Source organism: Dioscorea cayenensis, chromosome 7 (genome assembly GCF_009730915.1).
Source record: "Dioscorea cayenensis subsp. rotundata cultivar TDr96_F1 chromosome 7, TDr96_F1_v2_PseudoChromosome.rev07_lg8_w22 25.fasta, whole genome shotgun sequence".
Taxonomy (NCBI): domain Eukaryota; kingdom Viridiplantae; phylum Streptophyta; class Magnoliopsida; order Dioscoreales; family Dioscoreaceae; genus Dioscorea; species Dioscorea cayenensis.
The window spans coordinates 21,891,703-21,903,765 of NC_052477.1; the positions used below are offsets into that span (position 1 = coordinate 21,891,703).

At 44.2% G+C, this 12,063-nt stretch overlaps 1 non-coding gene across 1 annotated transcript; it reads left to right on the plus strand.

The window, feature by feature from the left end:
* The first annotated feature begins 6,572 nt into the window (after positions 1 to 6,572).
* LOC120266276 lies at positions 6,573 to 6,679 on the plus strand. Its single transcript, XR_005538116.1, has one exon. It is a non-coding gene; the product is annotated as a small nucleolar RNA R71 (small nucleolar RNA).
* The last annotated feature ends 5,384 nt before the right edge of the window (positions 6,680 to 12,063 follow it).

Genomic DNA, 12,063 nt, shown 5'->3' on the forward strand with positions numbered 1-12,063 from the left:
GTTGCATTTTGATGGAGCTTTTAGTCCTGGGGAGTGTTGTTCCAAAGGGTTGTGAAGCTCACACGCCAAGTGCCGAAACAACCCGGCCATGCCCATGATAAAGTCTTAATCTCGGCGATGACAAGACCATCTCGCACGCATACACGAGGGTTCAAGAAAGCTCAATAAAAATAAAACAACTCCGAAAGCATATAAAAGGATGAAGAAATGAATACAACCTGAGACAAAATAAATAAAAAGATAAACTAAGAAGGAGAGTCCTTCTCCAGTGTAGCAAGTCCAAAATAAAATGCGGAACTAAAAAGACGAGGAAAATGAAATCAAGTGTCGTTGTCGCCCCTAGCTTTACGCTGGCCGGCCGGCGAGTGATGAAGTAGCATTGTGGGTCAACTCGGCCGAAATAGGAGATGGAGGTGCCGAGTAGTTTAGGGGCTCGAGGAGCTCCTCGCCGCTAGGACAAATGACGAGCCGACATCTTGCTTTAAGATCCGCATAATGTGTCAAATGTGTCATGAACTCAGATACGGTAGGCAAAACCTGCGCGAGCTCCTTATATATCGCACCGCCGGGGCCTCTCAAACCGATTCGTGGCTCGAGATGGTGAAAACATGCGACGGGTTGGGTCCTCCGTCACCGGAGGTGCCTCGGTCCCTCATGGTGCCGATCGAGGCTTGGGGCGGATGGGAAGCTCCTGCATCACTGACGCCCTCCTCTGCCATCTCCGGGCCCTAGGAACCGTAGCATAAACCCCCGTCTGAACCCTACGGACCATGCCCATCAATCTCATCGTCTCCAAGCTAAGGGGCGCAGGTATACTCGTCTTCTCGGCCCCGTGAATCGCGCCCAAGATACCCATACCCAGAGTGACAATGTGCCTTAGAAGGATCGGTATACGCTGCATCATTGATTACAAGTACAAAAGCTCCTACCGGCTCAAAACGCTAGTGCTGTCACCACGGCCATTCACCGACTTGCTTATGATGGCATGTAGATATCGATATGCGTGTCTGAAAGACATGTGGCCTTGGACACCCCTGCTCATACTTGCCCTCACCACAAAATGCTCAGCTTCGGGGTTAAGCCACCAGATAACTGTCGAGTAACCGAGAATACTTAGTGTCTCATGAATGCCCCTCGACAAGCCGTAGCTGAACCGAAACCTGAGTGATACCGTCGCACATAGTGATGTCCAAGTGTTCTGAACAAAAACTACGCCGAGGTCGCCAAACTCTGGATAGGATCCGCCAAACTTGAACGATCGACAAAAACCCCTCCAAGGTAAGCTCGCCGATCGGGCTCGGGCTCTAATCGATAATAACTACGTCCAACCACCCACTGAAACGAGATCTTCGACCTCATTAGCAAACTCATTCTCCTGATGCAAATCACTCAAGATACTCTGTCCAAGAACCGAGTATGTCCGAATCAAAGTCTCGATAAAACGCTCAAAACGAGCCCCGATGCTTGGGGATAGTGAATCTCATGCTCTGGACCTCGTGGATACGACTCTAGGGTCGCTATCAGCCTTGCTTCTTGACATAGGTGTCATAATATCCAAAAATTAAAAATAAAATTGATCAAATAAATTAATTAAGCATAGCTCTACAGAAATCAACACCTGGCCGCGAGTGAATTCTCCGCACTGCGTAGGATCCAACGTCGTGAACAAACTCACGACCACAACTCAAACTCCACAAATGCACCATTATAATCTTTCTCCTTCATTCTAAATATAAATAACCATTCTAATTGAAGAAGCGAAGCATTATTGACTAGTTTCATCGATGAAAATCATGAATTTCGATGAAAAGGAAAACTAAAGATAGGGCTTACCGTCGAGTTGAGATGAGAAAGCATTGAAAACTGCCGGAAAACCAAGCAAAATCATTCCAAATTGGTGATACGAGGTCGGGAAACAATATAGGAGTGCTCTCTGACAAATGGAGGATACGAGGATGAAGAGAAACGATAATCCTTTTAAAAAGGACCTCGCGCCTCTTGGCATTCTCGTACATCTCGCCGCGTGCCCAACCCATAGGGGCGCAGCCGCACGCTGCGGGCATCTCTCGACATCCAAGAAAAATTTGCTAAGTGTTCTCGCGACGCCTGGTGGAAATTCCGCACGGGCGTGGACATTCACGTGCCCAACTCACGTGGGCAAGCGCACGCCCCATGCCTCTCGGATGGGAGAGCTCCTCTACGAGATTCGGCATCGGAGTGCGGAACTCACACACGCCTGCATTTATTTTCACAAGGTCGCCCACTGTGGACGAGTCCACGCCTTGTGTGCTTCGGATAATCTACCAATCTCTGTAGGAATTCACACGCGTGCGAGGAAAATTAAACATGGTCGTGCGAGAAATCGCGATGGTCGCTCATAGGGCGAGCACACCCTGCGCTTCTCTCGATGAGCACACACAAATTCACGGGCAAGGCATGGAATACCACATGCCCGCGCTTTCCTGGATGCCTTAGAGACTCGCATGCTGCAGAAATTTCTCAACATGTTTACACACTCGTAGCCCCGCCTTTATTATGCAAATTTTACTAGTGAAAAACATGAGAAATAGCTCAAACGACCCATATTTGCCAAATCGACATGAAAACACATGATGACAATTCAAACCCCACAATAAAATCACAGCACAAGTATATAAAAATCAAGACACCAACACTCAACACTTTATTTATGCACACACTAAACTACTAAACTACGAAAACAGTAAAACCTTGGGTTGTCTCAAGAAGCGCTTTGTTTAGCGCCACTTAGCTTGACGTAGCTTGTCTTATCTCACGGGGTTCATAGATGAAAGTTACCTTTTTACCCATGGCTTTGGAAGCACGACGAGAAAAATCTCTTTGAGGGTAGAGGGTGAATTATCCGCTTGGGACCGCTTAGCAATGATTCACCAGCTTTGTTCGGTGCACGCACGTCCCCAACAACCTTGAGTATATCCGGTGGTGTCTCCTAGCTCCTCTCGCTTCCAGAGCACCTTCTTCAAGATCCCCGTGGTAGATGGTAGTTCTTCCGTCAAACCAAGCATCATTACTTCTTCATTGTCCTCCTCCTTGGCTCGGTAACAAGCCTTCGTATGGATCCGGATTGAACATTTCCTCGCATGTATTCATCAACAATCTCATCGAGAACGCTCTAGAAAATACAAAGTATCATCGAAATCAAGAGAATGCCGCATGGCTTCAGCAAGGCAGTATGTGAGCTTGTCATGTCCGACTCTCAATGTTAGCTCTCCGTCGTCCATGTCAATCAAGGCTTTGGAAGTCCACAAAAATGGCCTCCCAAGTATCAAGGGTACATCCGCATCCTCATCGACGTCTAGCACCGTAAAGTCTACAAAAATATATACTTGTCCACCTTGATAGCACATCTTCGATGATACCCCTCGGATGTCCTCACCGCTCGTCCGCCAATTGAAAAATAATCCGAGTGGGTCTAGAGCTGCTTCAAGCCTAACTTTTGAAAGAAGGTGTATGGCACAACGTTGATACTGGCCCTTGAGTCCGCCAATGCCATTTCTTCACATAGATTGCCAATATTACACGGAATGATGAAGCTTCCCTGGTCTTTCTTCTTGTTCGGCATGTTCTTTTTGCAAAACCACGGAGCAAGATGCATCTAAAAATCACTAAAGCACTCTCCTCTAACTTCCTCTTGTTGGTCAACAAGTCTTTTCAAGAATTTTACATACTTAGGCATTTGGGCCAATGCCTCCAACAAAAGGAATATTGATGTGGAGTAGTTTGAACAAACTCAAGAACTTCTTGTATTATTCATCCCCTTGGTCATTATTCAATCTAGAGGATAAGGGATTCTTGGCTTCAAAGGTGGGGTGCCACCTCCTTCTCTTTCCTTGCTCCCTTCTCAACCTCTATAACCTCGGTTGTGTGTTTAATGGACTTCTCACTCGGAAGCTTACCCTCAACCTCACGACCACTTCTCAAAATGATTGCCTTCACATGTTCTCTAGGGTTGGTCTCGGTGTTACTCGGCAAGCTTCCTTGTGGCCTTTCCGATAAGGACTTCGCAATCTGCACTACTTGATTTTCAAGATTATGCAATGAGGTGGTGTGGTTGCAAAGTGTAGCCTCAACTGATTGGAACCTTGTATCAGATGATTGCACAAACCTAGTTAAGGCCTTCTCCAAATCGTTCACTCGTGTCTCCAAACCTGAAACTCGGTTCTCCATGTTTGGGGCTTGTTATTGGAGACCTGATTGTCCTATGGCCTTTTGTGGACCTTGGTTGCTCCACAAGAAATTGGGATGACTCTTCCAACCCGGTTTGTAGGTATTACTGTGTGGGATTCCTTGATTCCTCATGCCATTACCCACAAAATCGATATTCTCAACCGAAGATACATCACCAATAGAGATCGGGGAATCGGAGGGAGCATGTCCTCCACTACACTCGGTGCAAGTAGTCTGATAAGTGCTTATGCGATATGAATGTGAAGCGTTCATTCCTTATATTGAGCATTACTTTTCTCAGGTGTTTACATTAATACGTGTGTTTTTATGTTACTTTTAGGCAGGTAGGGCTGTGAGGCCGAGTATGAAGGAAATAGGCCAATGTGGATCATAATGCACTTATTTTGGAGGAGATCTTGCTAAAGTTCAAACGCGAAGACATAGGACAGGTGTGAGATGCTAGAGTGTGTGCCAACCTCCTCGCATTCGAGTGAGCACATCCATTTGGAGGGGCACAAAGGCGAGTCACACTCGAGCATTCCGACCTATGCATATAAGAACAAGAACCCCACCAACATGTATATATCATTGAAGAAGCAAATGATTCAAGAGCGTGAGCGTGTGCCCGTTTGCGTTACCCCGATAAAAGTATGGAATGGGAAGTTATTCGTGTCGAAGACCTGTAGCAACCATCTGTAGTAACACTCGTTCATAGCCGGCCGACAAATCGAGAAGCGAGAGAATCCACGGGCGTGTGGAAATTATCCACGCCCGATGTGGAAATTCCAGACGGGCGCTGTAGCGTCCACGCCGGTGGAGTCGCTCGATTCCACCCTATTTAAAAGCCGATTCAGCCCTCGATTTTGGTATTCTTTTCTCCATCTTTTCCCCAACTTGCGAGAGGGCTTCGACTAGGGTTTTAAGGGGTATTGGCCAAGGTTTTGGAGAGGTTCTACGGCTCCGACATCGTGATTCCATTAGGAAGAAGGTTGGTAGTGGAGCTTCGATCGGGCGTATCCTATATCCGGACGAAGGAATCCTTGGACGATGAGTAGAGGACTTTTCCACAAGACCATCGACAGCGACCATCTAGGGGTTTCTTTTATGGACTCATTGCTTTTACATTCAATTTCTTTGATTGTACTTAGCTCCATGGAGAGCTAAACCCCTAGTCGGTACTTGGGTGATTGTGAACCCTAGGATGTATTCGTTTCTTTGAACTTCTTTATTATGCTTTCAATAAATTGATGTTTATTGTGAGTTCCAACCTTGAATGCTTGATTGTATGAACATTTCCCCTAGAGTGACACTAGGGTTGAGAGTTCTTGTTGGTAACCTTGTGAGTGAGTGACACCACGGCGTTAGACAAAGCTAGGGTTGCGGAGGGTTGAGAGGGTGAGTCAAGAGGTCAGAGGGCGCCCCTTTCCCCTCGATGTGATAGATTCTACCTCCGTTCCCTCGAGGTTCTTTGCGGCCATAATAGAGTGAACGGTCTAAGGGATGAACCTCTGCTAGGGCCCTAGTTGCGGCGTGCAATGGGTGAAGCGTTGAGGTGATCTTAGTATCTAGGGCATAATGTGGCTAGGGACCTTCCGCTCGGACCAAAGGGTTAGGTCTAAATCTAGGAAGAGATTTATCACTTGAATCCCTAGAGCTCATTGCAACTCTATCGCGAGTGCGAGGTGTTGAGATTATTCGATTTCTCCTCCGGGACATGTATAGAGTTAGGCATAGTTGGCCTTAGATTTGGGACTATGTATGTAAAGATTTCCACAACTCACCATTGCATTGATTAGGAAGCATAATAGAGAGTTCTTGCACTTGAAGCGATTATCCTAGGTGAAGCATCATCCGAGTACCCCATCTTTATCGATTGCCTTGCCTCCTCCTTACTTTTGCTCTCTTACTTGTTGCTTTTAATTTCTGAGAATTGAATCATTACCACACTTATCATTGTTGATACTCGACATAGCTAAGAATTGAATTAAGTGTCTTTACTCCCTACTCCCTGTGGATTCGACCCCGCTCATCCGGGATTATTAATTCGACAAACCCGTGCACTTGCGGGATATAAGCAAGAGGACCTTGTCATAGTCACAGCCGCCACTCTATTTGAAGTTAGGAGATCTAACTTCTTACTCAATGAATCCACTTGAGCTGCCAATGAGGTTACTGCATCTATTTCATGGAGATCGGCCACCTTTTTCTTCTTCCTAGCATTCCATTGGTAGTTGTTTAACCCCATTTCTTCAATTAATTGACGAGCCTCACTGGCGGTCTTGCTACCTAAGATACCTCCTGCTGCCGCATCCCTTGTACTCGGATTCAGACTATTGTAAAAGGTCTGAATAACCATCCACTCCGGGAATCCGTGTTGCGGGCACTTTCTCAGGAGCTCCTTGAACCTTTCCCACGTCTCAAATAGAGACTCCAATTCCAATTGTACAAAGGATGAGATCTCATTCCTAAGCCTTGCAGATTTTTAGGGAGGGAAATAACGGCCAAAAAAAACTTCTACCATCTCCTGCCATGTGGTAATTGATGCTCTAGGTAATGAGTGTAGCCACTGCTTCGCTCTCCCTTTCAAGGTAAATGGGAAGGCTCTCAACTTGATGGCATCATTCGTCACCCCGTTTATCTTCAGCATATCACACACCTCGAGAAAGTTCTCTATATGATTATTCGGATCCTCATCGGTAAACTATTAAACTGTGCGGATTGCTGCAACATGTGGATGAATGCTGACTTCAACTCAAAATTCTGAGCTGTAATCGGGGGACACACAATGCTCGATTGTGTCCCCAATACTGAAGGTCTGGTATAATCGGATAATGTCCGCTGCTGCTCATTCTGTTCTGCCATATTTTCAGATTTTTTTATTTCCAAATCAGCTAGATTAGACTGTTCTTGCACAGGTTCTTTCCCTTTTCTTCTAAGTGTACGTTCGAGCTCGTGATCTCCTTCAATCAATATCGAAGGGTTCCCTCGGGTCATAACCTGGAGCTGCACCAAAAGAAAGAAAACAAAATCAGAACGATGATAGAAAATAAGATATGAAATAGAATGAATGAATAGCTAAGAAAACAAAGTGCAAAGTATCTCTAAATGCCTACTCCCCGGGAATGGCGCCAAAACCTTGACACGTCCGTATATGCGTGTAAACTGCAAGTGCACAGGTGTCGAAGTAATAATCCCAGATGTGTAGGTATCATATCCACAGAGAGTAGGGAATAAAGACACTTAAGTTGTTTTTTAACTAATGTGGAAGATGAATAGTGATAAGTGTGACAAAATATAAAATAACAAAAATAAAAATAGCAAGATAGAAGGCAGAAGTAAAAGACAAAGTACGGCAATCGATAAAAATTGGGTACCCGGATATTGATCCGCCTAAGACAATCGTTTCAAGTCCAAGAACCCTATATTATACTTCCTAATTGATGCAACAATGAGTCATGAAAATCCTTAATTACATGATCCTAAATCTAAGGTCAACCATGCCTACCTCTATACATGTCCCGGACGAGAGATTGAATAACCTCTCAATCTCGCACTCGCATAGAATTGCAATAAGCTGTAGGGATTCCAAGTGATAAACCCTATTCCGATGTATAAACCTAACCCTTTGGTCCAGGTGGAAGATCCCTAGCCATAATTAAGGCCTATGTGCTAAAATCACTTCAGCGCTTCACTCCGTTACTCTCGCAACTAAGCCCCAACGGAAGGTCATCCCTTAGCCCATTCACTCTACTATGGCCGGAAAGAACTCTTGGAACGTGGAGGTAGGATAGATCACACCGGAGGGGAAAAAGGATACTTCGCTACCTCTCGACTTACCCTCTCAACCCTCTCCAATCTAGCTTTGTCTAACTCTCATGGTATGTCACTCACTCACAAGAGTTACCAACAAGAACTCTCAACCCTAGTGTCACTCTAGGGTAGTATTCATACAATCAAGCATTCAAGGTTGGAACTCACAATAAACATCAATTAATTGAAAGCATAATAAAGATATTCAATGAAACGAATACATCCTAGGGTTCACAAATACCCAAGTACCCACTAGGGGTTTAGCTTTCCATGAATCTAGATACAATCAATGAAATTGAATGTGAAAGCATAGAATCCATAGAAAACCCCCTCGATAGTCGTGGTAATGGTCTTGTGGAGAGTCCTCTACTCGTCGCAAGGGTCCCTTTGTTCGCCCTAGGATACACCTCGCCGGATCGATGCTGACGAATGCTCTCCCAATAACCTTCTTCCAAACAGTGCATGATGTCGGAGCCATAGAACCTACCCAAATTCCTAGCCAATACCACTCAAAACACTACCCGTAGCCCCCTCTCAAGTTGTGGAAAAGATGGAGAAAAGAATGCTGTAATCGGGGCTGGAATCGGCTTTTAAAGGGCTGGAATCGGGAATCCACACGCCCATTTGGGCGCCCCTGTGGATTTTTCACACGGGCGTGTGGAATTTCCTCATGCCCGTGTGGATTCTCTGTTTTCTCAGCCGGTTGTAAACATTGCTGTTATAGTATTTTTGCTACAGTGTTTCTACAATGCGCTGCTACAGTACCAGCCTGAAATACTCCCAAATCCATACTTTCATTGAGGTAACGCAAATGGGTACACATTTACGTCATGGATCGCCTTGCTTCTTTAATAATGAATATGGTGGTGGAGATCTTGTTCTATATGCACAAGTTGGAGTGATTGAATGTGACTGCCCTTGTGCCTCTCCAAATAGTTGTACTAACTTGAGTACGAGGAGGTTGGCACACATTCCTGCATTCGGAACCCGACCTATGTCTTCGCGTTTGAACCTTAACAAGATTTCCTCCAAATTAGTGTATTATGACCCACATTGGCTTCATAATCGGCCTCACAACCTACCTGCATAAAAGTAACGTAAACACACCCATATTAGCGTTAACACCCGAGAAAAGTAACGCTCAACAAAAGGAAAGAACGCTTTGCATTCCTATCGTACAAGCACTTATCAAATACGAAGTATTCTTTTTTTACATTGAGCATTACTTTTATCAGATATTATTGCTTATTCATGTGTATTTGTGTTCTTTTGTGTATGTAGGGTTATGGAGACAAAGTTGAATGAAAGAAAGCAAAAGTAGATTGTGGATGCAATTATTGATGAAGTTCTTGGGTTGAACAAAGGTGAAGACACAAGTAGTGCTCAAAGACATGTGGGTGTGTGCCAACCTCCATTATGCTCAAGTGAATACATAAAGAAAAGAGGTACAAAGGCAGTTACACTTATATGTTCCGACTTATGCAATATTAGCAAGAGTTTCGTCAATGTGGTTTTATTGAAGACGAGATGTGATCTACTGCATGGATGTGTGGCATTTATGTGGGTTCATTGAACACTGTAGCAAAATCACTGTAGCAGTTACCTTTCACAGCATACAGGAAATGAAGACCTGGAAATTCACACGGGCATGTGGAATTTCCACAAGCCCATGTGGATGCTTGATTCTAGCCCCTATAAATACCGCGTTTTGAGAGTTATTGAAGAATCTTTTTCCCATCTTTTGTCCATCTTTGGATGCGCTCGCAGCTAGGGTTTAGAGAGGCTTTGCCTAGGTTTTTGGAGCAGTTCTACGGCCTTTGACATCTCATTACTTTAGAGGAGAGTTATTGGGGAGCTTTCATCTGCACCGATTCGAGGAGGTGTGCCCTAGGTTTGACAAGGGAACCTTTGGAGAAGATGAGGCGACTCCACAAGACTATCGATATGGACTACAAGGAGGTTTTATCTATAGATTGCATGTTTTCACTATTGATTTCATTGTTAATTGTGTATTGCTCCATAGAGAGCTAAACCCCTAGTGGGTGCTTGGATTTGTAAATCCTAGGATGATTTTGTTTTATTGACATTTATTATGCTTCTTTAATTGATGTTTTAATTGAGTTCCATCCTTGAATGTTTTAATTGATGACGATTCTAGCCCTCTTAAAGCTATGATTCAGCCCGATTTTAGCATTCTTTTTCCCATCTTTTCTCCATCTTTTGAGAGGCCGACAGCTAGGGTTTAGAGGGGTTTTGGCAAGGCTTTTGGAGTGGTTCTCTAGTTTCAATACCGCAATTCTCTTGGAAGATAGTTATTGGGGAAGCTTTCGTTGGCACCGATTCGGCGAGTTGTGCCCTAGGATTGACAAGGGGACCTTTGGAGATGACGAAGCCACTCCACAAGACCATCAACATGAATACCGAGGAGGTTTTACTATGGATTGCATGTTTTTACTTTTGATCACATTATTGATTGTATCTTGCTCCATGGAGAGCTAAAACCCCTAGTGGGTACTTGGATTTATATACCCTAGGATGCTTTTTGTTTCATTGACCTTTTATTATGCTTTCCTTAATTGATGTTTCTAATTGAGTTCTAATCTTGAATCTTTGTTGAATTATTTCTCCCTTAGAGTGACACTATGGTTGAGAGACCATCTTGGTAACCTTTATGGATAGGTGACACACCATATGGATTAGACAAAGCAAGGTTGGAGAGGGTAGAGAGGTAGTAGAGCGTCCCCTTTCTCCTCCAATGTGATTTATTCTACCTCCATATTCCAAGAGTTCTTTGCGGTTATAGTAGAATGAATGGGCTATGGGATGACCTCCACTGGGGCTTAGTTGCATAGGCAACGGAGTGAAGCGCTGAAGTGACTTTAGCACCTAGGGCTTAATTGCGAATAGGGGTCATTCGTCTGGACAAAAAGGTTAGATCTATACATTGGAATAGGGTTTATTACTTGGAATCTCTAGAGTGTCTTGCAACTCTACATAGTGTAAGTTGTTGAGATTGATCAATTTCTCCACCGGGGCATAGTGTAAAGTTAGTCATGGTTGACCTTAGGTTTAGGACCGTGTGTTTAAGGATTTCCACGACTCATTAAGCATCAATTAGGAGACATAATAGTTGGTCTTGCACTTGAAACATTAGTCCTAGGGTGAGCATTGTCCGAGTACCCCACTTCTATCGATTGTCTTTCCTCTCATTTTAACGTGCCTCTCTTTGTTATTTCTTTTAGTCTTTTTATATAAATCTTATTCACAATATCATTGATTCATTCTCATCCTAGTTAAATAGCAATCATTGTGTTTCTATTCACTATTCGTTGTGGATACGATACCCACTCACCTGGGATTTATTACTTCGACAAACCCGTGCACTTGCGGGTCACACGCAAGGGGTATGTCAGTTGGAGAGGGTCGAGAGGGTAAGTCGAGAGGTAGCGATACGTCCATTTTCTCTTTCGATGTGGTTTATCCTTCCTCCATATTCCAATAGTTCTTTGCGGTCATAATATTGTGAAGTGCTAAGAGACAAACTCCGGTTAGAGTCCCTAGAGCTTCATGCAATTCCACATGGTGTGAGACGTCGAGAGTACCCCTTTCCACTGGGATATAGTGTACGGTAAGTCACAGTTGACCTTAGATTTGGGACCATGTGTCTTTGGATGTCCATGACTCATTAAGCATTAGTTAGGAGGTATAATGATTAGTCTTGCACTTGAAATAATAGTCCTAGGGTGAGTAATGTCCGGGTACCCCATCTCTCTATCGATTACCTCTTCTTATCCCTATTGCACTTCTTTTCTTTTCTTTACTGTTATTTGCATTGATATTGTTCACATAACTCCTATTCACTATAGTTAAATAGCAATTCTTGTGTTTCTGACCACTATTCCCTATGGATACGACTACCCACTCACTGGGGTACTTTATTACTTCAACAACTCAAGCACTTGCGGTACGCACACATGTTTCAGTAGCCTATGCAGAGCCCGCACATGGCCTTCTTTGCCTTACAACTTGGCGAGGTTCATTCGGTTT